Genomic DNA, 22,087 nt, shown 5'->3' on the forward strand with positions numbered 1-22,087 from the left:
TGAACTACCGCCTGACTGCAGATTACAACAGACCATTGTGATAAATACTTGAACACTGCATAGTTTCAAGAAAACAGAGAAAGGGGGGGGGGGGGGGGGTGGTTGAGGGGAAGGCGAGGTCAGACACGGCGCATGGCAAATCACATTAAGCCCGAGATCCTATTTCTTGAAATTAAATATTTGTGTTTATAAAGACGACGCACATATAGCGGAAAATATATGTCAGTTAACTCCGGATTTCCAATTAGATGTATATTTCGTAATTTGATCGTCCGTCTGTAAAGTCTGAGGTTTCACATGGATGTGTAAAGTGTAAACGAGCGAAGGAGACCAACAGAGGGAAATTGGAGCAACACTCATTCTGGGCACTGGATACACCCGAGAGGGAGCGAGAGCTGCGGACTCAATAGCAAACGGACCGAGGCGCTGTCCATCAATGATAATATATTTGTATAAATAAAGACGACCATCAGACTTTCCAGCTAAGTTATTTAGATTCCTAGATATTACCACCTTCGGTCCGTTTGTAAATGTGGTTTTGAATTCAGTGTTGATGAAGACTGAGGACAGTAAACCAGTATTCTTACTAACCAGCCCCACAAAACAGAAGAAGCTGGTTTAGCTAGCTAGCGTTGTGATCTGAGCTGTTTTATTCAGATTTGTAAGATCCAAAACTGACATTACTAACTTCAACTTTGTTTCAAACTTCAATATATTATATGTATGACAATTCACCATTTTCAGTTTTTTTTTATCCAAGTGGATTCCATTTCTCATTAATTTTATCAACAGATATCCCGGGAGTTTGTTCGAGTTAAGAAACGTGTCAATGATGTGTGCTTGCGGGATGGGTAATAGAAATCCAATACTGTCATAAAAACTATGGAAAAAGACACACTCAAACACTAACTGGAGACAAGGCTTTATTAATTAATCGATAGGTGCGCTTTAGATATTTAAAAAAACTTTGTAAAAGTTTTAGGTCGGTTGAGATACTCAGTGCAGCACTATTGAGAGCGTATGGGTCTCATGCTGGAGATGAATCTTGAAAATGTCCGGGCCTTAGCAACGTTTTGTTGAAGTATTTGTATAATCTGGCGTCTTCACTTCAGTAACCGGTTCATAGATCGTGAAATATTAACGTGAAAATAACAAGGAAACCTGTCTCCTTAGCAATTCATGACCATCTGGCTTTTCTATGAGTTACTGGCCTGGTTTTCAAAAAAAAATACTATTTCGAGTCACGTGAAACTAAATTTTATCGTTCCTTTTTGGAACCGTGCCCCGTGTACTGCCCTTGCTAAACGTGCAGCAATGGACTGGATCTGATGTGATTGAAAGGGCATTCTGATTATTTTAAAGTAACTGTAATTTCATTCCTCAAGCTAATGTAGAGATTTATGTAATAACACTCCATCGAAACTGCTGACTTCAAGTAAATCGTTTATAGTCGACAATAAGGAGGCGGTCTTTCTAAACGTTTGCATTACTACCACTCTGTAGATTTCGACAGGAACAGTTTCTATCCATGTACAAGTGAAAGCCTATTTAATTGACGCCTCCTTTCAATAAGGAAAGAAAATGACGGCAATGATTAGGCAGCATGTATCTCTGAAACAACAAGCTTGTTCTTTCGCTCCACAGCTGCCGCTTGACCTGCTAGCTATTCCCAGCATTTTCTATTTTAAATTTCAGATTTCTAAAACCCGCAGTATTTCAATGCTGATATTTTAAAATGCAGTTATCCTCCGTCTGTAGTGCTGAAAAGAGCATTCCCTAGAGACGGTTGTCTGTCTGTGTGATTGGAAACCTTAACAAAACATCAAATACTGGCCAGTTTTACTGCCGCCAGACTTCCAGCTGCCACAGTCTTATAACCTCATCGTTTCTTTTGTCACAATTAAACGCTCCAGAGAAATTTCTTATTAATAGTTCGCCATCTGGATCATACAAACATCGAAGCTCATTGTATATATATATATCCAATAAAGTTATTCATTAGGATCAACGTGTTTTCATCCAAAGAAGTTTCTCTGTGGCTGAAATGTTTTGGTTTGGTTTGCCATTACTTCTGGAGTCTAGTATTTGATTAGCGAGAGTGTGGACGTGTATTAAGCCTGATACCAAATGTGTCCAATCAACATCCTACTTGCAAAGTACATGTTTATAATTTAGTTCAGACTAACAGCCCTGAATATTGGGTTATTTCTTTGAAGTAACTTGAAGTATTGCAATACTGGACTGAATTATTACAATCAGTGCTCAAGGATAAAATCTCTAGAGAAATATTGTAACGTCGATCGCCAAAATGCGTTGGGTCTTATGGTTTGCAGCATTTCTGGACAATTTATATATCTATTGATGTCTGTTCGTCGAATAAGTTTCTACATTAGAATGCTAAAGCAGTTCAACATATATTTACAACCTTGTTTATAATCAGGTGGCACCAATTGTAACGCTAGAATTGGCATTTATGAAAATAGTTTATTTGATTTTGCTGAAGTACAATTATAGCATGTATCTGAAATGTAAAGTCCTTAACTTTCACTCGTGTTTCAATTTTATCACACTTCAAAAATGTACTCGTCGAAAAAAAGATTAATTTATGGTTTTACAACAGTCTCCATGAAAAGGGGGAAGAAGCAGATCAGTTTAAAAAAAATCTTTGGTGCAGTTGTTTGGAGTCTTTTGAAACAGGGCAACAAAAATATTATGGATGGAAGAGAAATGGCGCTCAACATGTTTTGCATTACTGATCCTTAATTTTTGTAAATGAAGTCAGCGATTGAAAGTACGTATTACAGTGTTCATTGAAAGCTTTGGTTGAGAGTGACTGGACAGTGTAACACAGTGTAACGGGCATCATTCGGGCATTTCAAAAATTAACCACTAAACTCTGGTCGATTTCAAACAGAGATTCTCGGCTCGGGGAACTGAACTACAGTGAACGTTCTGTGATAGGGTGTCCATGGGCATTAACAATTGCATCGCTTGGAGTAGCGGAGAGAGTAACGGTGGCAGGACTCGAGCTTCTTTTGGTAGGGGAAAGGATGCGGTTCCAGCTGGTTCGCCCTGAGGGACCGTTCGCTTGACATCCAGCTCGCTGTTTTCCTAACTGAGCTCACAGGCCCAGAAAGTCGCTCGTGATTTCTTTCGGTCACAGAAAAATCTTAAACAGGGCTGTATGCCAATTCTTCTTTGATGATTCAGACCAGGTTAAGTGTTCACAGCACCTAGAATGCTACGATACAGCGGAAGACGGTTATTAGACTGTCCTTAGTGCGAAAAGATCGAGTCACTTTCACCTGTGTATCGTTTTCAAATGCTTCTCCATTTCCTTTTATGGATTCCACTTTCGCCACTGTTTCTGGTAGGATATCCCATATTCAGATAATGTTAAGACTTCATCTTCACTCAAATGCCAGCCGAGAGGTTCCAGACTTGTGCGGTGCTGTAGTTAACAAGGAAGTGGCATTCGGTATTTTCATTGACTTGACCCTGTCACTGCGTGGACTAGAGCTCACACAACAAGATGGTCCGAATCACCCATCCCATCAAATAGATAATCCTGACGGAAGTTGTCTGTGTCCCTCATAAATAGTAGTATCTACAAGGCAACAGTTAGCTGTGGCTTAATGTTCAGGTTGGGTGCATGATTTCTAGGAATAAGAATGACCAAAGGTGTAACTATTCTCAAAATAAGTCTGATGAATTGAATGCCTGGGCTTGTACAATGACTACAGGGACACGCAGAGCACTGACAGGCCACACTCACAAAAACTCTGTGCTCCCCCCGTCTCCCTCTTTACACACATCCCATCTACCAACTAAATCATGAGTGCTGTTCACCAAACTGCCTTCTCCAAGCTACAGTCATTCAAGGCGTTTAAAGACGACTCCCCCAATGTCTGGATCTCATTATTAATCTCATCATCTCACTCGACAGTTTGATGAGGCTGCAGTGGATATTTGAAGAAGGGGACTCTATCATTAACAATGAGGCCATATTTCAGCTCAGCAAGCGACACTGGTATAAAAGTAAAATACTGCAGATGCTGGAAATCTGAAACAAACACAGAAAGTGGAGAAGAAACTCAGCAGGTCAGGGCGCGTCTGTGGAGAGAGAGAAACAGAGCCCAGTCTGACTCTTCCCCAGAACCGGGGATTCCCGGTCTCCAGCTCCATGATATAACATGCCAGACATTGACAACATGAAAAATAAAGAAGAGATTCAATTGTGTGTATAGGCAAAGGAATACTCACAAAATATGTGGCAGGAAATTGTAGTTTTAACAGACACATGGTTGGATTCAGTTGTGTTACGGAACCCTAAAAGCAACGGTTAAACATACTGTTTCAATGAAAAGTTCAGATAATTGGTCCTAATGTTCTCGCTGTTATCAAACAGAGAATTACCTTCAAACCAATAAGTTAGATACAAAACACCTTTTTACCTACACGCCTGATTTCACAGCCGGTTCACATTCTGTTTTCTGTATATAACCTCTCTGCCCGCATTTATCATTCATCTCGCTTTGCCCCGCTGACTGCAAAATCACTAGAGGCTCCAACTTGATTTTCTATTTTTTTCAGTGAGGTAAGATCGTTTTAAAGTTTTTTAAAAATATATATTTCTTTGGTTGCGTGTTTCTTTTCTATTTGCTCCGTCTGTGTACACATTGTCTGTGTAAGGCAGCCTTGTGCTTGGCCTCCCAGTTGTCTGTTAGCTGTGGCCACAGCTTCAATTCTCAGTGAGTGAATGACTCCACAGGCCCTTGCTGCTCCCCAGGGTACCCTGGTTATCCAGCAGCCCACCCAGTCTGGGCTCCCTTTGTGTAAAGCTCTAGGGAGAGAAGCCATGCACCATATCCCGCCTGGGTTATGGGATGAGCGGTAGAACTCCCGCCCACCCCTGGAATTCAGTCAATGCCAGCCCGCTCCAAATCTCTGCCTGTTCCAGATCTACATCTTCATGGACATTCGCTCGATTAAGTGTGGGCCACGGAACTCTGTGAAAGTAATGAGTGTTGGTAGATGCTGTAATTACATAGCAAGAAACAAGATATTTCTATCTAAACCCAGGAGCTGTGGTTCCATGCTCAGAACATACCTAAGTTTGAAGAGGCCGGAGGTACAGCCGGGTCTTGTCCTGTTCAGTTAGTTTCGGTTCGTTCCATTCGCAATGTTACCTCGTCTCTCTGCGGGGAAAGTGAGGACTGCAGATGCTGGAGATCAGAGCTGAAAATGTGTTGCTGGAAAAGCAAGGGCTGAAGAAGGGCTCATGCCCGAAATGTCGATTCTTCTGCTCCTTGGATGCTGCCTGACCTGCTGCGCTTTTCCAGCAACACATTTTCAGCTCGTCTCTCTGCGGGACGACATCTACAAACAGACTCATTTCTGGAGTTACTACGCCATTGGATTACTTTTTGTCTGGGGCCATCCATCTCAATCGTCTGTCTCCACCCTCTGCACTAACTCCTGGAAGTTATTCAGAACGTAGAAGGTAATTGCCATAACTTAGAAGGCTTTCGAATCGAGTACTGTAGTTACGAGTATTGATCAGTGAGTCTATGTTTATGTACATTTTTATTTGTGTTGAGTTTATAGAATAAAATTCATTTCTTCACAATTTCCTTCAATTATGAAGATAATCGAATATTATTGACAAATAAGCTGACACATGAAAAGGAGTAACTAACAACTGTGAAATACCAATGACCCCAATGTGAAATCCTGGTCTAAGTTAGAGAATGGTTACAGTGAAGAAGGAGGCTGTTCGGCCCATCGTACCGGTTGGCTCCCTACAAGAACAAACAATTCCATTTCTCAAGTCTTTCCAGTAACCCTACCCTCCCTTTTCTGATCATTACCCAATTCCTTTTGAAAGCCGCGTTTCGCCTCCGCCATACACCCAAACCTCTCGCGGTGGAAAACTGCTTACCTCTCTTGCAGTTTTTGGTCTTTTTGTCCATTCACTAGGATTCTTTAACTCTCGGCTCTTTCGCCATTGGTTACAGTTTCTGCCTATGTGCTCTCTGCAGAGTACTTCTGATTTTGAACACCTCCATCCTCTCTCCTCTAAGGCGATTGCCCCAGCTTCTTTGTCCGGGTATAGAAAATCCATCAGCCCTGAAACCATTACATTGAATCGTTAATGCACCCTTCTCGAATGTTTTCACATTCCCCCTAAAGTGTGGCGTCCACAATTAGACACAACTTCAGATCAGGCTGAATTCGGGTTTTATGAAGGGTTTCCTTGTTTTGTCCTTCAAGCCTGTAATTACAAAGCCCCAGTGTGCCCTTCTCAACCTGTCCTGTGTACACATCCCCTCTACTCCAGCACCGACTTTAGAATCCTTAAGCTTATAATGAATGTCATTGTTCATCCTAAAAACAATCACTACACACTGTATCAAACTTCATCCGTGCTTTGTCTGTCCATTCTATCAGCCTGTTGATGCCCGGTAGAAGTCTATGTGTATCCACTTTACAAATCTTCCAAGCTTTGTACCATTTGCACATTTTAGATTGTGCCCTGTATATCTAACCCAACTACTGCTAGTATAGGTCTGAAGCATTTACTGTTTCTCTCTCACACCAACCTTGTCAGGCTGAGTATTTCCAACATGGTCTGATTTTAAATTTTCAGCATCTGCAGTATTTTGATTTTGCAGCAAAGCCATTCAGCATGAGCACGATGATGTCAAGGAAGAGAAACTACAGTTAGCAGATAGGATTTAATCTACTGGAAGCTTCTCGACCCCAGAGCAAAGAAGATTTAGAGGGATTTCATCGATTTATTTTAAAATGGAGAGTTTTAAGAATTAGTATGGGAAGATAAGGGATCGCTAACTTAAACTTATTACTAAATTAATGAGAGAAATGTTATTTATTAAGAGAACAGGAATACTTGCGACAGAGATCATTGAATTTTCAGGGACAATTTAGAAACAAGTTGAAACCAAGGCATATGGATGTCGATAGTTAGGCAATGGGACAATGGAGTTGGCTGGGGATTATTTTGTTACAGAGCTGAGTCAGACGGGTGAGGCCAAACTGACGTCCTTCTGCGCTCTAAATCTTGCACCATGTAACTCCCGGAGCAGGAAATTCAGGTACTCATTCCCAAAACGTATTTTTCTTTTAAAAACAGCCATCTGCAACAAATTCTTCCATCCCTAAACTTGAAAGACTATGTAGATTTCAGGTTTGGCATTAGACATTTGGCCCAACCTTCTTAACCTGGTGATATCCTGCACGAGAAATAATGGCGAACATGCCAATGTTAACGTCGGCGAGACCTTGGCATGTAGAGCAAAGCCACCCACATAGACAGCCGTTGGAAAATTTCTACCAAGAATTGTTCTGAATGGTCTCTTGGGCTCCAAATCTCTTGTTTTAACTCTGATCGGAATCTGGCCAAATCCATCTGGAAACAGCGGGCACAGGGATTTTCCAGATGCTCGGTCCAGACAGACATTGGCGTCAAGTTGGTGTTCATGGATCTGGGGGCCCTCCACATCTTAAAGAGACATGGAACTAGCAAACTGTAAGTTAGCTGCACTCCTGACCCTACCCGTTAGGTCTACACAACGAGGTTGCAGTAGAATGAGAGAGAGTGAGATAGCGCAATGACCAGAATCGAGACCTGGGAATTTTCAGAGCCCTGATAAAAAAAACATACCGAAATTGTGGAAAATGAATTTGTTCGATGAACAAGGGAATATTTGTTTACTTAGCTCAGTTTAATTGATGAAATTGTTCTACAGTAAATTGATTTTTAAGGAAATTTATAAATCTTATGTAAAAGTTTATCATGCTTTGATAACCACTTTTCCTCGTTAACGACTGCAGATTTGCTGTATTGGGAAACTTTATGATAATAACATACTTACCATCTTCTCAAGAAAGTGCGTACTTGCCAATTAATAGCAATCTCCTGCTGAAGTTAAAGTGATCAGTTATATTTTGTTTATATCGAGCGGTGAAGCTAAATATGCTGCATTCATGACTCACTGTGAAATAAATCTGGCGAGTTTTAATATATATCCGCCTCGAGGGAATGTTGAAAACGCTAAATTATGCCTGCAAAGAGGTCAGATTGAGCCCACGTGAGATTTATTAACATGGCTTCAAGCTTAAGGGCAAATAGAAACACTAAACTTCTAATAGACAAAATAAACAACCGTACGCTTTTATTTTGACTGTCATTTATCTCCTGTTACTTCTCCCAAGCATGTATGTTTCACTTGGCTGAAAACCCAAATGGACGAATGTTGAACCTGTCTTTTAAATAGTGAAGCATGATTTTCCAAATCTGTGATCTACTTTCAACCCTGATGAATTGGGAATGGCGGAACGTGGGTTATGTGAATTCACCACGTAAAAACTCCAACTTCAAACCGTGAGCAGCCTCAAGGTACTTCATTACACACATCTCCAATTCTAAAATAGAGTTGCATTTATGTAGCACATTTCGTTTTCTTGAATTGTTCGCACACAAATCACAGTCTGTCTATACGTTGGAGGCACAGAAGATAAACATGCCAGCCAGTTTACACACAACAATGCCCCACACACATCACAAGATAAATGACCTTGTTGTGGTTGTTTTAAACTGTCAATTTGAGTCTTAGGTTCAGTAAGCAGAGATTTATTCAAGCATATGCTGAGGACAAGCTTCACCAAGTTATCCAGGATAGCTCCTCCCAAAACACAAAGGTTTCAACACTGTTTATATTTCTCAACTTAATGTAGCCCCCCACCCCCCAACACCATACCTTGGGTCTGCTGGTTTCTATAGCAACTGAACCTTCAGTTTTTCCTAGTCTTCATGGCCTGTGCAGCAATGGATAATTTTTACGACTTACAATCTCAGCTAGATTCCCACAGGAATGGAAACATATCCCATTTTTCCTATACTATTGGCTACAGTCTTTATACATTTTGGAAAAGGTTAACAGCTACATTTATCTATTCTAAGCTAATAGTGTGCATTTAAACATTAATCACAATCAATTGTCTCACTTAACTTCTTCACTTGTATTTTTGTTGGTGAGGTTAGCCATTGACCAGGACAACTGGGGAATCCTGTTTTGACTTCTTCAAATGGTGCCCAGCTTTTTAAGATCCACCTGAATGGGCTGATCTCAGGACATGAATGTAATATTTAGATGGCATTTCTGGCTGTATTAAATGGAATTGTCAGCGTATGTGTTTAAGTCTTGTATCCACAGCTTTCTGATGCAGAGGCCAGAATGCTGCCGAACCAGTGCAGAACATGCAGGGACCTATCATATCTGCAGAACAGGTAAAAGTGATGGCACCTATTATAGTATTGCTCAGCACTGCTGCACAGCACCGCTTCTGTGCTCACCACCACTCAACACCTAAAGTGCATGGATGTAAAGTTCTGACCAGAGGGTGCAGCCCAAATCCTCACCAAAATAAAGATACGAAGTTCTCTGAAAACAAATTTAAAGGTAGCTATTGCAAGTGGTTATTCATAAATTTTAGAATGATCGCATTAAATTATTCTCTCATATTAAAAAAAGAATGTTTCTCATATTTGCATTTATGAGGTATGATCAATATATTGGCAAATATCTGGTATAATACATAATTGAGTAACCAAGATATCCAATCACCTCCCAAATTGCCTGAAAATCTGCCTTGGCTGTTGTGTGCATATCATTGTGGTTCTCTTTCTCTTACAATTTCACCACCATGTCCCCTCACAATCCCAGCAAAAAGATATTTTTCTGTTTGAATTCATAATTGTATGGATACTACTTGTAAATTCACAAATTTGATTGCCAATTCCACAAAGGAGAGAAAGCTGTTTATTGATTATAATTCTGAAGCTATTGATTTATTAAATTTTAAATTTAGTATTAAGAAATTTTTTTATGTTCACTCATGGGATGTGTGCCTTTCTGGCTGCTCAGTATTTATTGCCTGAACTATTTTCCCTTGAGAAAGTGGTGGCGAGCTGCCTTCTTGAACTGCTGCAGTCCACATACTCTAGGTTGACTCACAATGCCTTTAGGGAGAGAATTTAGGACTTTTAGGACTGTGACAGTGAAGGAACAGTGATATATTTCCAAGTCAGATTGGTGAATGTTTTTGGAGGGGAACTTGCAGTTGGTGGTGCTCCCATGTATCTGCTGCTCTTGTCTTCTAGATGGAAGTGGTTGTGGGTTTGGAAGGTGCTGTCTGAGGAGCTCTGGTGGATTTCTGCAATATATCTTGTCGATAGCACACACTGCTGCTACCCAGCCTCAGTGGTGGAGAGACTGGTGCTTTTGTTAATCAAGTGAGCTGCTTTGTCCTGTTTGGTGTCAGGTTTCTTGAATATTGTTGGAGCTGTCCCATCCAGACAAGTCAAGAGTATTCCATCACAGACCTGACTTGTGGCTTGCAGATGGTGGGCAGGTTTTAGGAAGTCAGGAGATGTGTTACTCACCACAGCAAAATTAGCTTCTGACCTGCTCTTAGATTAGATTAGATTAGATTAGATTACATACAGTGTGGAAACAGGCCCTTCGGCCCAACAAGTCCACACCGCCCCGCCGAAGCGCAACCCACCCATACCCCTACATTTACCCCTTACCTAACACTACGGGCAATTTAGCATGGCCAATTCACCTGACCTGCACATCTTTGGACTGTGGGAGGAAACCGGAGCACCCGGAGGAAACCCACGCAGACACGGGGAGAACGTGCAAACTCCACACAGTCAGTCGCCTGAGGCGGGAATTGACCCCGGGTCTCTGGCGCTGTGAGGCAGCAGTGCTAACCACTGTGCCACCGTGCCGCCCACCCTCTTATGACCATTGTGTTTATGTGGCAAATCTATTTAAGTTTCTGGTCAATGGTAACACCCAGAATGTTGCTAGTGTAGGATTCAGTAATGGTAACACCATTGAATGTAAAGGGTTGGTGGTTAGATTGTCTCTTATTGAAGATGATCATTTCCTAGCATTTGTGTGGTGCAAATGTTATTTGCAGCTTGTCAGCCCAAGCCTGGATATTGTTTGCTTATTTTTGATTAATGCAAAGGATATCATTAACATCTTACATATGACATATTCTGAAGCATGTTTACTATTGTTGTTATAGGTGTTGATATAACTGTATTGTGAAATAAATAACTGTTACCTTACTAAACAACATCTCTACTTAGATAGCATTGAAAATGCTGTGCCGAACAGTTTAAGGGTTTGCTTCAGCTGTTACCCACTGTTTCTAATGCAATCAATTAGTTTTCAATCCCCTTAACTGGTAGACTTTATAGTAAGTAATTTGTATGTTTTATCACAGAAAGATTTGTTCAGATGCAATAAAGCTCAGTATCCCATGGCACTACAGCAGACCATAACAACAAGTTACATTTATGTAGTAACTTTAATATAATAAGACCTCCCAAAGCATTTCACAAAAGCACTACAAAACAAAATTAGATACTGAGACACTTAAGGCAATGTTGGGGACTTTAACCAAAGCTTGGTGAAAACTAAATGTTTTCAGGAATCTGATAAATGAAGAGCGAGAGGTAGAAAGTCAGAGAAGATTATCGGGAAGGAATTCTAGAAGTTATGACTGAGGTAGTTGAAGGCATGACTTCTGATGGTGCAACAATTAAAATCAGCGAATTTTCAAAGTGTCCGAATTGGATGAGTGCAGATATCTCAGATGATTATGAAGCTACAGGAGATGACAGAAATGTGGAGGGGTGAAGCCATGGAGAAATTTTGAAACAAGGATGAGAATTTTAAAATCAAACAGTTTCTTGACCCGGAAGCAAGGTAATTCAGTTTGCATATAGGTAATAGTTGAACAAAATTTATTGCAAGTAAGGAGACAGGCAGAGGATGACCTCAAGCTTATGGAGGACAGAATGTGGGAGAACACTACAATTGGAATTGTCAAGTCTCGAGGTAACAAAGGCACAAATCAGACATACCAGCAGCAGATGAGCTGAGGCATGAGTAAAGTGGGTGGGATGTTACAGAAAGGCAGTTTTAGATATGAATATGTGATTGGTAGCTTATCTCACAGTTAACTCTAATACTAAAGCTATAGGCAGTCTGTTAAGGTATCAGACTGTTATCAGATCTGCAACTAAGGGAACAGTGAAGAGGAATTTTGACTGGGAACAAAATTAGGGAAGGCAAGTTGGTGGTGGGGCTGGGAGCACAATACAACATATCCAAGGTTTAATAACATGAGGCCCGAATAATTTTAACTCCCAGGAAACAGCTATATGTCAATAGTAACTACCTGCTGGGCCACATTTGGTATTTGATGAGAGGGAGGCTGCAGGTTGGAACCAAAGAAAGTCTCAACATCAAGAAAATACATTGCAGTGAATGAGCTTCAGGATGGTGTGTTGACAGGGAAGGAAGAAATGGGGTGGGGGTAAGGTTCTTTTGATTATCATTATTATCTTTCTCATTAGGATTTTCAGGAAAATTAGATGCAGTTTATTGAGAGAGCCGGAATGAGTTCTAATCACCTGAATTGTTTTGAGCTTGGCCAATGTGACATTGAAAAATCAGCTCAATTTTCCCTCCAAATGTTTCTCCCTCCATATTAGCTCAGGAAATCCTTGCATTGGAATATGTTGGTCTGGTTCCTAGCCAACCAGTTGGAGATCAGGCATGATCTGCAGTTACAGGAACAATGAAGAATACAACATCATCCAGGAAAAACCAATTGATTGGTACCCTATCCATTAGCTTAAGCATCCATCAACACGATAGACCAAAAGAAGTGTGTATAATGTATGGTATTAGCTCTAGTATCTTAAAAATCCTTGATAGAACTCTTCAGAATCCTAAACTCCAACACTGAGAAGGGCAGCAGATGCATAGGAAGATTATCGTTTGTTCCAAATCCCACATACAACCCTGATGTGAACATACAGTGATCTTCCTTCATTGATACCAGGCTCATACATTGGAATTTTTAAATTCATTTATGAGATGTGAGTTCTGCCAGCATTTATTATCCAAAGGGCAGTTAACAGGAAACCTAAATTGAATTGAATGTAGGCCAGACCAGTTAGGATACCAGATTTCCTTCCCTAGCTTTTGATTCCAGATTTTGATTAACTTCCAATTTCAGCACCTGTCATAGTGGCTTTTGAACCCATGTCCTCAGCTTGGGGTCTTGTTTATTTGCCTAGTAACATTTTAATACACAAACAGTGGTTCAAGAAAGAGACTCACCTTTTTACCTTTTTAAAGATAGTGAGGGATGGGCAAGAAATTGCCTGTGCTCTAAAAGTTTTGTGAGATAGTGAGGACTGCAGATGCTGGAGATCAGAGTCAAAAAGTGTGGCGCTGGAAAAGCACAGCAGGTCAGGCAGCATCCGAGGAGCATCCGAGAAGCCCCACATTTCTCATGAAGAGCATATGCCCAAAATGTCAACTCTCCTGCTCCTTGGATGCTGAGTTTGGTAAAGCACACTTTTCAAATACACATCTCCTACTAATGTGATTATAAGCACTTAAATTCTTCTATATTCTTTAAAGCGAGAGTAATAGCTTGTATCTTTAAAACGTCTCTTTATCTCTTTCTCTCCATCTCATATTTCTTCACCTTCTCCAAAGATATACAAAAAGAAATGCAAAATTAGTTTCAGAGATGCTCTCTTTCTTGATCAATATAACCCAAAAGATTCACAGCCCAACAGGAAATCAAAAATAGGTCTCAACTGATGAAGTTTAGTAAAAACCATTGTTTCAGGAAAGTAACTCCTATCTGCAGTTCTTACAGCTCCAAATCCCTTTCACATAACTAGTTTCATTGAAACCTGGCAATACCTATGCCTTATATTTCCTATTTTAACATAGTGTGCACTGTACATCTAAATACCAAAACTTGGAGGGCTGAAGGTTTGCTGTTTTAAATTATGCTGATTAGATCTATAAGGACATTGCTGGTGGATTGTGGGAATTACAAAATCAAACGTGAGAATGTTAATTGAGGAATATATCAAAGTTTGTCTGGCTAAGTATTGTGGCATAGAAATTTAAGAAATGTGTAATTTTAATAAAGGTGTGAAAATAATTGGTTCTTAGTGCGGTCCATTCCTTTTGACGTAAAAACTCTCAAATGAATCAATTTTTTAGTATGTGGCGTTATTCTTCTGCATGAGTGTTCAATGTTAGGAGAGTGGAAAAGGAAAGATGAGCAGTTTAAAAAATTCACAAATAATCAGTACAGATCCTTTGTATAGTACATTTGAAGATTTAAAGTGTTCAGATAAAACTTGTAATCTCAGCCATTCATTCCACAGACGATTTTGTGATGTGCTAGAAATTGAAGGAGAGGTGAAGGTGATATCTGGTGGTCAGAAAGCTAATGGGCTGAAATCTTGTGTTTCTTTGGCCAAGTCCGGGTTGTGTTGAATTTTCAGGGGAGATTTTCACTGCAAGGGCTAATGAGTTTTCTCACACAATTTTATCAGAAGTGTTGCAAGAATTACCTAGCCCATTCCTATAGTGCACTTCATATTTGATTTCTGCCCATCTTACCATGCACCATTCCCAGAAAAACTCTCTATTCAGCAGGCAGCCACTGAAAGACCAGTATTCCTTGTGCCCACTCATTTTATTAAAATGTCACTGTATACTATTCTTGCTGCTAAACTGCATCATCTCACATTTCGTCTTCATGTTTTCCACCTGCAAAGTTTTCATCCACCCAGTTCCCTCTGCAGAGTCTTTGTGTCATTCTGACCACTTGCCATCTGCAAACTTGGCTAAAGCATTTTCACATTCATCATCCAAGTTCTGAATATACACTGTAAATAATTGTGGCCCCAGCACTGATCCCTGTGGCAATCTGCTAATTTTAGGTTGCCAGCTTGAAAATGCACCATATATCCTAACTCTCTGTCTTCTATTAGTCAGTAACCATTCAAATATACTACCTCTTAACTTATTAAGTCGCATAATAGATGACACTGTAACATACGCCTTCTGAAAATCCAAATAATTCTAGCAAATTCTTCAGGCATGATTTCCCTTTCATGAAGCCATGCTAACTCTATTTGATCCTATTATATATTCCTAAATGCTCTGCAATTACATCCTTTATAACAAGCTCTAACATTTTCCAAATAACAGATATTAGACTAACTAGCTTATAGTTACCTATTTTTTAAAAATGTTCTCTTTTTAAACAAACATGTTACATGGGTAGTTTTCCAATCCTCTGCAACTTTTTCAAATACCTGAAAAATTACTACTCAGGCAACCACAACCTCCCTTAATATGCTAGGATGCATCCCATCAGGCACAGGGGGCTTATCGATATTTGGTCCTGTTGTTTCCCTAGCTATTTTTCTCTGGTGATAGTTATTATATATATTTCCTGTCCTTTTGTTCCTTGGCTATTCAGTAAATTTGGAATGCTATTAGAGTCATTAACTGTGAAAACTGATGCACACTTCTGCCCTTTCCTGGTTCTCTATTATTAACTCCCCAGCCTCATCCTTTCAGAAACCCTATGATCGGTAGTTGATGCAGTCCCCCCCCTCACAAGTTGAGCCACTTATGTTGCCCACTCTGGGTCTTCATTGGCATCATGATGGGAGGCAACTTTGAGCTTTCCTAAGCTAGTGGGTTTTACCCTCAGCCTGAATGTGCCAGTGATATCAAATCCCCTTCCTGGTAGCCCATTCCATAAACTTCAGAGGCTTCACACTTCCTGAACTTCACCTACATGCACCTACACCTGCCCATTTTTTCCCCCTCATCCCCTGGCACATGTGTGTGGTCACACACTGCCCCCTTACGCTGATGCGAGGATGCTCCTTACTGTGGATGACTTCTCTTACCCCTATTCTCAGCCACACTTCACCATATTCATCCCCCCATCCATTTGCAGATCCTGTTGCTCTATCATTCACAATTGGACTCTGCACTTCTCCAGTACGTGAAAGCCCCAAAGAGTGACCCGCCAAAGTTTAGTTATATGGCAATGCCTTTTGCTGCCCAACACCTCCCCCTCCTCATTCCCTCACTTTCTGTGGATGGACCTGATGGATTGACCATGTTCAGACCTGACTGGACACCCCATGTACAGGACATGCCCAGATCCCTGACTGGGAACTAGACATGTTGCTGACTGCGTCAGGCCCCAACCATGGACTGGTCACTATGGAGCAAAAGGATTGATGGATACCCACTAACTAGGTTGTAGCAGCATGTACCACTCCAACTGGATATCTGTATGTGGGTCCTAATCTTTGGTTATATGGGAGGTTGCCCTTGACTTACCGTTGGGACCCTCTAATTGACCGGTGTCTCCATGGCCTTCAGTGAGGGCTTTGAGATACAGTTGCTTGCTTGCAGTGTGTGTGTTACATACATTGTGTTTCCTGTGTAAACTACTGGCACATGGTTAAGGTGTGAGATTAACATAGTACACTGCCATACAGCAAGATGTGTGCCACCATGACTGAGGATTACTGACCAGCAAGGAAAGCTGCTTGGTTATGTGACTGCATTAATTGGTTAGAGACAAAAAAAACCTGCAGATGCTGGAATCCAATGTAGACAAGCAGGAGGTTGGAAGAAAACAGCAAGCCAGGCAGCATCAGGAGGTGGACATGTCAATGGTTCGAGTGTAACCCCTCTTTAGGACCGGGTTACACTCAAAAATTTGACTTCTCCACCTCCTGATGCTGCCTGGCTTGCTGTGTTCTTCCAACTTCCTACTTGTCTACCGTAACTGCATTAATTGGCACTGCAGGTCAAAGCAGGACAAAGCAAGGCAAGGCATTATGGGAGAGAGCAACAACACTGAGATGTAGCCTGGTCCAGTTCATCAACTGGGTGCCTGTATCCACAGTGTCCTCACTGCAGCCTTTCAATACTATTTATCGATGCACCCTGCAATCCAAGTCCACGCTTCTAGAGTATGTTAGCCAGTGCATTGGCACATTAATCCACTCTGATGTTCTGCACACAGCCAATAGCATTGGCATCCTGATCACAGCATTGGCTTCTGGTTCCGAATGTAGCTGCCATGTATGGACCTTGGAGACTTGCACTGCCAGTAAACAAGTGTTGGGGGTGGGGGGTAGTTGTTGGATCCTGAATACCAAGTCATGGAGGAAGGGTGCACTTAACTAGTGCCCATTGATTGTGCTTTGAGCTGCAGTTTGGTTATAGGCGATGTGCAGGTCAGTTGGAACCAGTGGCTCTGCTTTCCCAATGTCTCGCTTGTTTGGTGGGTTTGGTAAGATGGGTGGCTGAATATTAATGGGGCAAGTTGTGCTGCCGATATTGCATTGAACAAGCAATAATCCCCTTAATTGGCAGCTTGTCACAGCCTAGCAAGAAACGTGCCTCACTGCTTGTGAAAAGCATAAAAGATGAAGAGACATGTTCTTAATGTTGAGCTGGATCTTGTTGAACCTCTCACCCCATTCGGCCACTCACAGCCCACATCGACCAGATTCCACCCACTGTCTCCATTTCACGGCAGCACTGTTGCAGTGGAATACTGCGTGCAATTCTGGTCTCCTTCCCATCAGAAAGATGTTGTGAAACTTGAAAGGGTTCAGAAAAGATTTACAAGGATGTTGCCAAGGTTGGAGGATTTGCGCTATAGGGACAGGCTGAACAGGCTGGAGCTGTTTTCCCTGGAACTTCGGAGGCTGAGAGGTGACTTTATAGAGGTTTACAAAATTATGAGGGGCATGGATAGGGTAAATAGGCAAAGTTTTTTCCCTGGGGTCGGGGAGTCCAGAACTAGAGGGCATAGGTTTAGAGTGAGAGGGGAAAGATATAAAAGAGACCTACAGGGCAATTTTTTCACACAGAGGATGGTACATGTATGGAATGAGCTGCCAGAGGAAGTGGTGGAGGCTGTTACAATTGCAACATTTAAGAGGGATTTGGATATGTATATGAATAGGAAGGGTTTGGCGGGATATGGGCTGGGTGCTGGCAGGTGGGACTAGATTGGATTGGGATATGTGGTCGGCATGGATGGGTTGGACCGAAGGGTCTGTTTCCATGCTGTACATCTCTATGACTCTATTTGGTAACTCTTACAGTACTTAAGTTCCTTTCCATTCATCGCACAGGTTCTGAGTTAAACATGATTAACATGATAATGAGAAGACTAATCTCATCAGTGATCAATATTAGGAGTCGTTTCTTGTTGCTGAATACATAAACTGTCCGCATGACTATATTGGAATGATAAAATTCAAACACTGCGCATTTTATGGGGAAATGCTGAAATGAGGTTAACTGTACATGTGACACCAGTTTTTAAGGTCTCTGCCATTCCAATCTATGTTCTAGGAATTTTTGAAAATCTTACAATGAATAAAGAAACGCAGCAGTAGCCATACCTGGTATCATGATTGCTTAGTCCTATTGTGTCCTGAGTAAATTTAGAGGTAACACATTGATTGTCATGTTTAATGTGAAAGAATAATTGCATTTCATAATCCAACAAATAGTAATCCATAGAATAATTATTTATTAAGGATACGTTCAACTTCAGCATAATCACCATCAACAGTGCTACTATTGCAATGCTATTCCTCATGGGCTTTGACATTGACAGCAAAGATGCCAAGATCTGCCAATCAAATAAATGAAAGAGATGAAACATCGCACTAAGATTCGCACAATGTATTTTTAACTTCCTGACTGAGCATACAGTTGTTTCTTCAACTCAGCAATTTCGAACCAGAAATCAATCACAGCTACATTCATGGAAACGAACCTGTTGTTCCAGAGTTGCAGTACGTCACTTTTGTCTCAAAAAGAAGCATGGGGTTCTTTTTTTCTGATTTGTACCTAACCTATAAAAAGATATTTGCTTGTTGTAACTAAAAAAATCACAGATGCCAAGAAGACACTTCATATTTAATAATGCCGACAGGACTTGTGTTTTGAAGGCTTGTGGAAAAAGGAATTTATTTTACGTTTTGGATTGGTTTCTTTAAAAGGGGAAATTGAAAGTTCCTATGGACATTGGGATCTTTTATTTTAAACAAGGCTTCATATAAATTCATAGCTGAAAACGTGTTGCTGGAAAAGCGCAGCAGGTCAGGCAGCATCCAACGAGCAGGAGAATCGACGTTTCGGGCATGAGCCCTTCTTCAGGAATCCTGAAGGAGGGCTCATGCCCGAAATGATTCTCCTGTTCCTTGGATGCTGCCTGACCTGCTGCGCTTTTCCAGCAACACATTTTCAGCTCTGATCTCCACCATCTGCAGTCCTCACTTTCTCCTTCATATAAATTTGTTTTGCTGTAGATACTACTGAAGCTTTTTTTGAAGGGTGAATGGAGTGGAAAGGTTCTAGTTTTATCCAGATCAGTTGAAGGGAAGCCTGTTCAGAACTAGTTGAAATGGAGGAAAGTTTTTTTATATACAAGCTGATCTCTAGAACCCTGATGTTGAAAATACCAGCCAAAATGCTTCTAGCTCCAAGTGAACAAGGAAGTAGCTGAGGAGTAAAGGCCCTTCTTTAAGCCTTGCTGCCAACCATTTTGGATCCTCTCATTTGAGGGGTGGCGGTTTGAGGGGTGGCGGTTTGAGGGGTACCTGCTTTTGGCTGCCCATGTGTTCTTGCAGCAAAATAAAACAAAAGGTTCCAGAGATTCCTCAATGCACTGATTGCACTTTCTTTATGTCTTGTTCCAGCCACAGGCTTCTATTTTGTTTTCTCTGTGATCCCTACAAGTTTCTTGGATAAGGTCTGGGATGAAGCCAGCCTGACTGTTCTCAATTATCTTTGAATCTGGACTCAGGAACAGGGCCTTTGCCAAGCACATAGAAAAGGGATCTTGACCATGGCATTTACTGCACAGTAGTGCCAACTAAATTGCTAGAGTTGGGTTGGATCTGTGGGAGGGGTTAACACATTGACATGAACATAGTCACATAGAACCTTTGCTGAGTATATTAATCTTGCTTATTGCCTAGTTGCATTTCTTCCATGGCTGTTGATTTAAAGCAAGATATTTGTAGTATCATTCAACTAATGACTGTGTTTTCTGGATAATGTTTACATTTTCAAATTTGTAACTCCCTGATTTTGACAGTGGGTTGATTCATGGAATTGCTACAGTGTGGAAACAGGCTATTCAGCCCAACTCTCTGAAAAAAGCATCCCACCCAGACTCACCCCTTTATTCAATCACCCTGCATTTCCAATGGTTAACCCACCTGGCCTGCACCTCCCTGGACACAATGGACAATTTAGCATGGCCCAACTACCTAGCCTGCACATCCTTGGACTGTGGGAGGAAACTGGAGCACCCAAAGGAAATCCACGCAGAATATGCAAACTCCACATAGGCAATGTCCCCTGGCACTGTGAGGCAGTGGCGTTAACCACTAAACCACCTTGCCTTTGTGAAGGAAGGCATTTTTATGCTGATAGGTGTTCAGCCTAAACTCAATCTCTGAAGAGAAGTTTGGATCCTGTTGTTTAACCACTATAACCTGGCTTTCCCAGGAGTAATACTCCAATCAGCAAAGCAGTCAGGTTCAGATGCATGTAAATCATCTCTCTACATCAAAGTGCACGAAAGGGCTTCTTTCAGTAATAATTATTAATGAATGATACTATTTTGTTATTAAAAATATTAGCTGGATACACGGATAGCCAATTCAGGAGGAAACTGGGACACTAATACAAAACCTGGTCAGGATCCCATCTGATTAGATAGTGGCTTTGTTGAGGCTTTTCACTGAACCACAGTCTTATCAGGCAACCATCAGGAAAGGTGAGCAAGATGATCTTTCCAAACAGGAAATGAAGGATTTCGATTTAAAAGACCTCAATGGGGCTCACAAGGGCAACACTGGGTGAAGCATTCAAGATATGTGGGAAGCAGGAAACTGGTGCAGAATGGAGGCAAGTCCAGAAAGCTGCCTCCTCCACAGTTCTCAGATTCACCTCTGGTGAACATTGTGAACATGGTGAAGTCAAATAATACAATCCCTCTTCCCTGATAGAGGGAGAAAGCAGCCAGCCAGTCCCACTGGGTAGGTGTGGCTGTACATAGCAGAGAAAATTAACTGCCTGAGTAAAGTGCTCAGGACTGGGACCCATTGTTTAGTGACATTATGAGGTTCAGGAGGGTGAGAGACCTACAGCCCTCAGCTGGCCATGATCATGCTCTCATCCCCCTCCTCTGCTCCCATTCAGCACTCCTCTGATCAACACCACCTTGTTGTCACACATATGCCACCCTCTCCAATCTCCTCCTCAAATTTCCACCTCAACAGCCACAGGTAAACCCGTGCTCATACAATTTCTCAAACTCTCCTCAAATGTTATCATTCACTCCTCCATTCTCAATCCACTTCTAACACCCATTGCTCTCTGCCTTTTCTCACCACAGGACACGTGAACCCATAACTTGGGGAAGAAGCAGGAACCGGAGGTGGATCTGCAGCTATGGCCAACTTGGCCATGATAGAAAAGGAAGCCATTAGAGGGACCTGGTGATACCATTAGATGCAGCACTGCCACTTGGTGTCACTCATGTTGAATTGATCTCACCAAGACATTAAATGTTGTGATGTAAATTGGCTAATGGCATATAATGTGGACAAACGTGAACATTTTCCATTTTTTAAATTAGATTAGATTACCTACAGTGTGGAAACAGGCCTTTGGCCCAACAAGTCCACACCAACCCACCACCCACCCCCCTACGGGCAATTTAGCATGGCCAATTCACCTAACCTGCACATCTTTGGACTGTGGGAGGAAACCCACACAGACACGAGGAGAATGTGCAAACTCCACACAGTCAGTCACCTGAGGTGGAAATTGAACCCAGGTCTCTGGCGTTGTGAGGCAGCAGTGCTAACCACTGTGCCACCGTGCCACCCCAGATTTTGGCAGTGTACTATTTAAATTGCAGAACTCGGTGGTAAAAGGAATGTAGGTATCCTGGTACATGAATCACATAAAGTTAGTATGCAGGTACAGCACATGATTAGGAAAGCAGTTGGAATACAGGGGAATGGAGTATAGAAGGAAGTTTTCCTGTGCCTGCAATGAAAATTGGTGAGTCCACATCTGGA

At 41.5% G+C, this 22,087-nt stretch overlaps 2 long non-coding RNA genes across 3 annotated transcripts; one reads left to right on the top strand and one right to left on the bottom strand.

The window, feature by feature from the left end:
* Positions 1-4: 4 nt before the first annotated feature.
* On the bottom strand, positions 5-8,242 carry LOC122550716. The gene is made up of 3 exons (XR_006311924.1): positions 7,896-8,242; positions 5,942-6,129; positions 5-4,329 (listed from the first exon to the last, which is right to left on the bottom strand). It is a non-coding gene; the product is annotated as an uncharacterized LOC122550716 (long non-coding RNA).
* LOC122550715 lies at positions 5,292-21,690 on the top strand. Of its 2 annotated transcripts, none has more exons than XR_006311922.1 (3): positions 5,292-5,503; positions 8,236-9,482; positions 21,397-21,690. It is a non-coding gene; the product is annotated as an uncharacterized LOC122550715 (long non-coding RNA). The 2 variants fall into 2 exon arrangements; XR_006311923.1 differs by having other exon boundaries at positions 8,236-8,419; positions 21,201-21,690.
* Positions 21,691-22,087: the final 397 nt, after the last annotated feature.

Source organism: Chiloscyllium plagiosum, chromosome 6 (genome assembly GCF_004010195.1).
Source record: "Chiloscyllium plagiosum isolate BGI_BamShark_2017 chromosome 6, ASM401019v2, whole genome shotgun sequence".
Lineage (NCBI taxonomy): Eukaryota > Metazoa > Chordata > Chondrichthyes > Orectolobiformes > Hemiscylliidae > Chiloscyllium > Chiloscyllium plagiosum.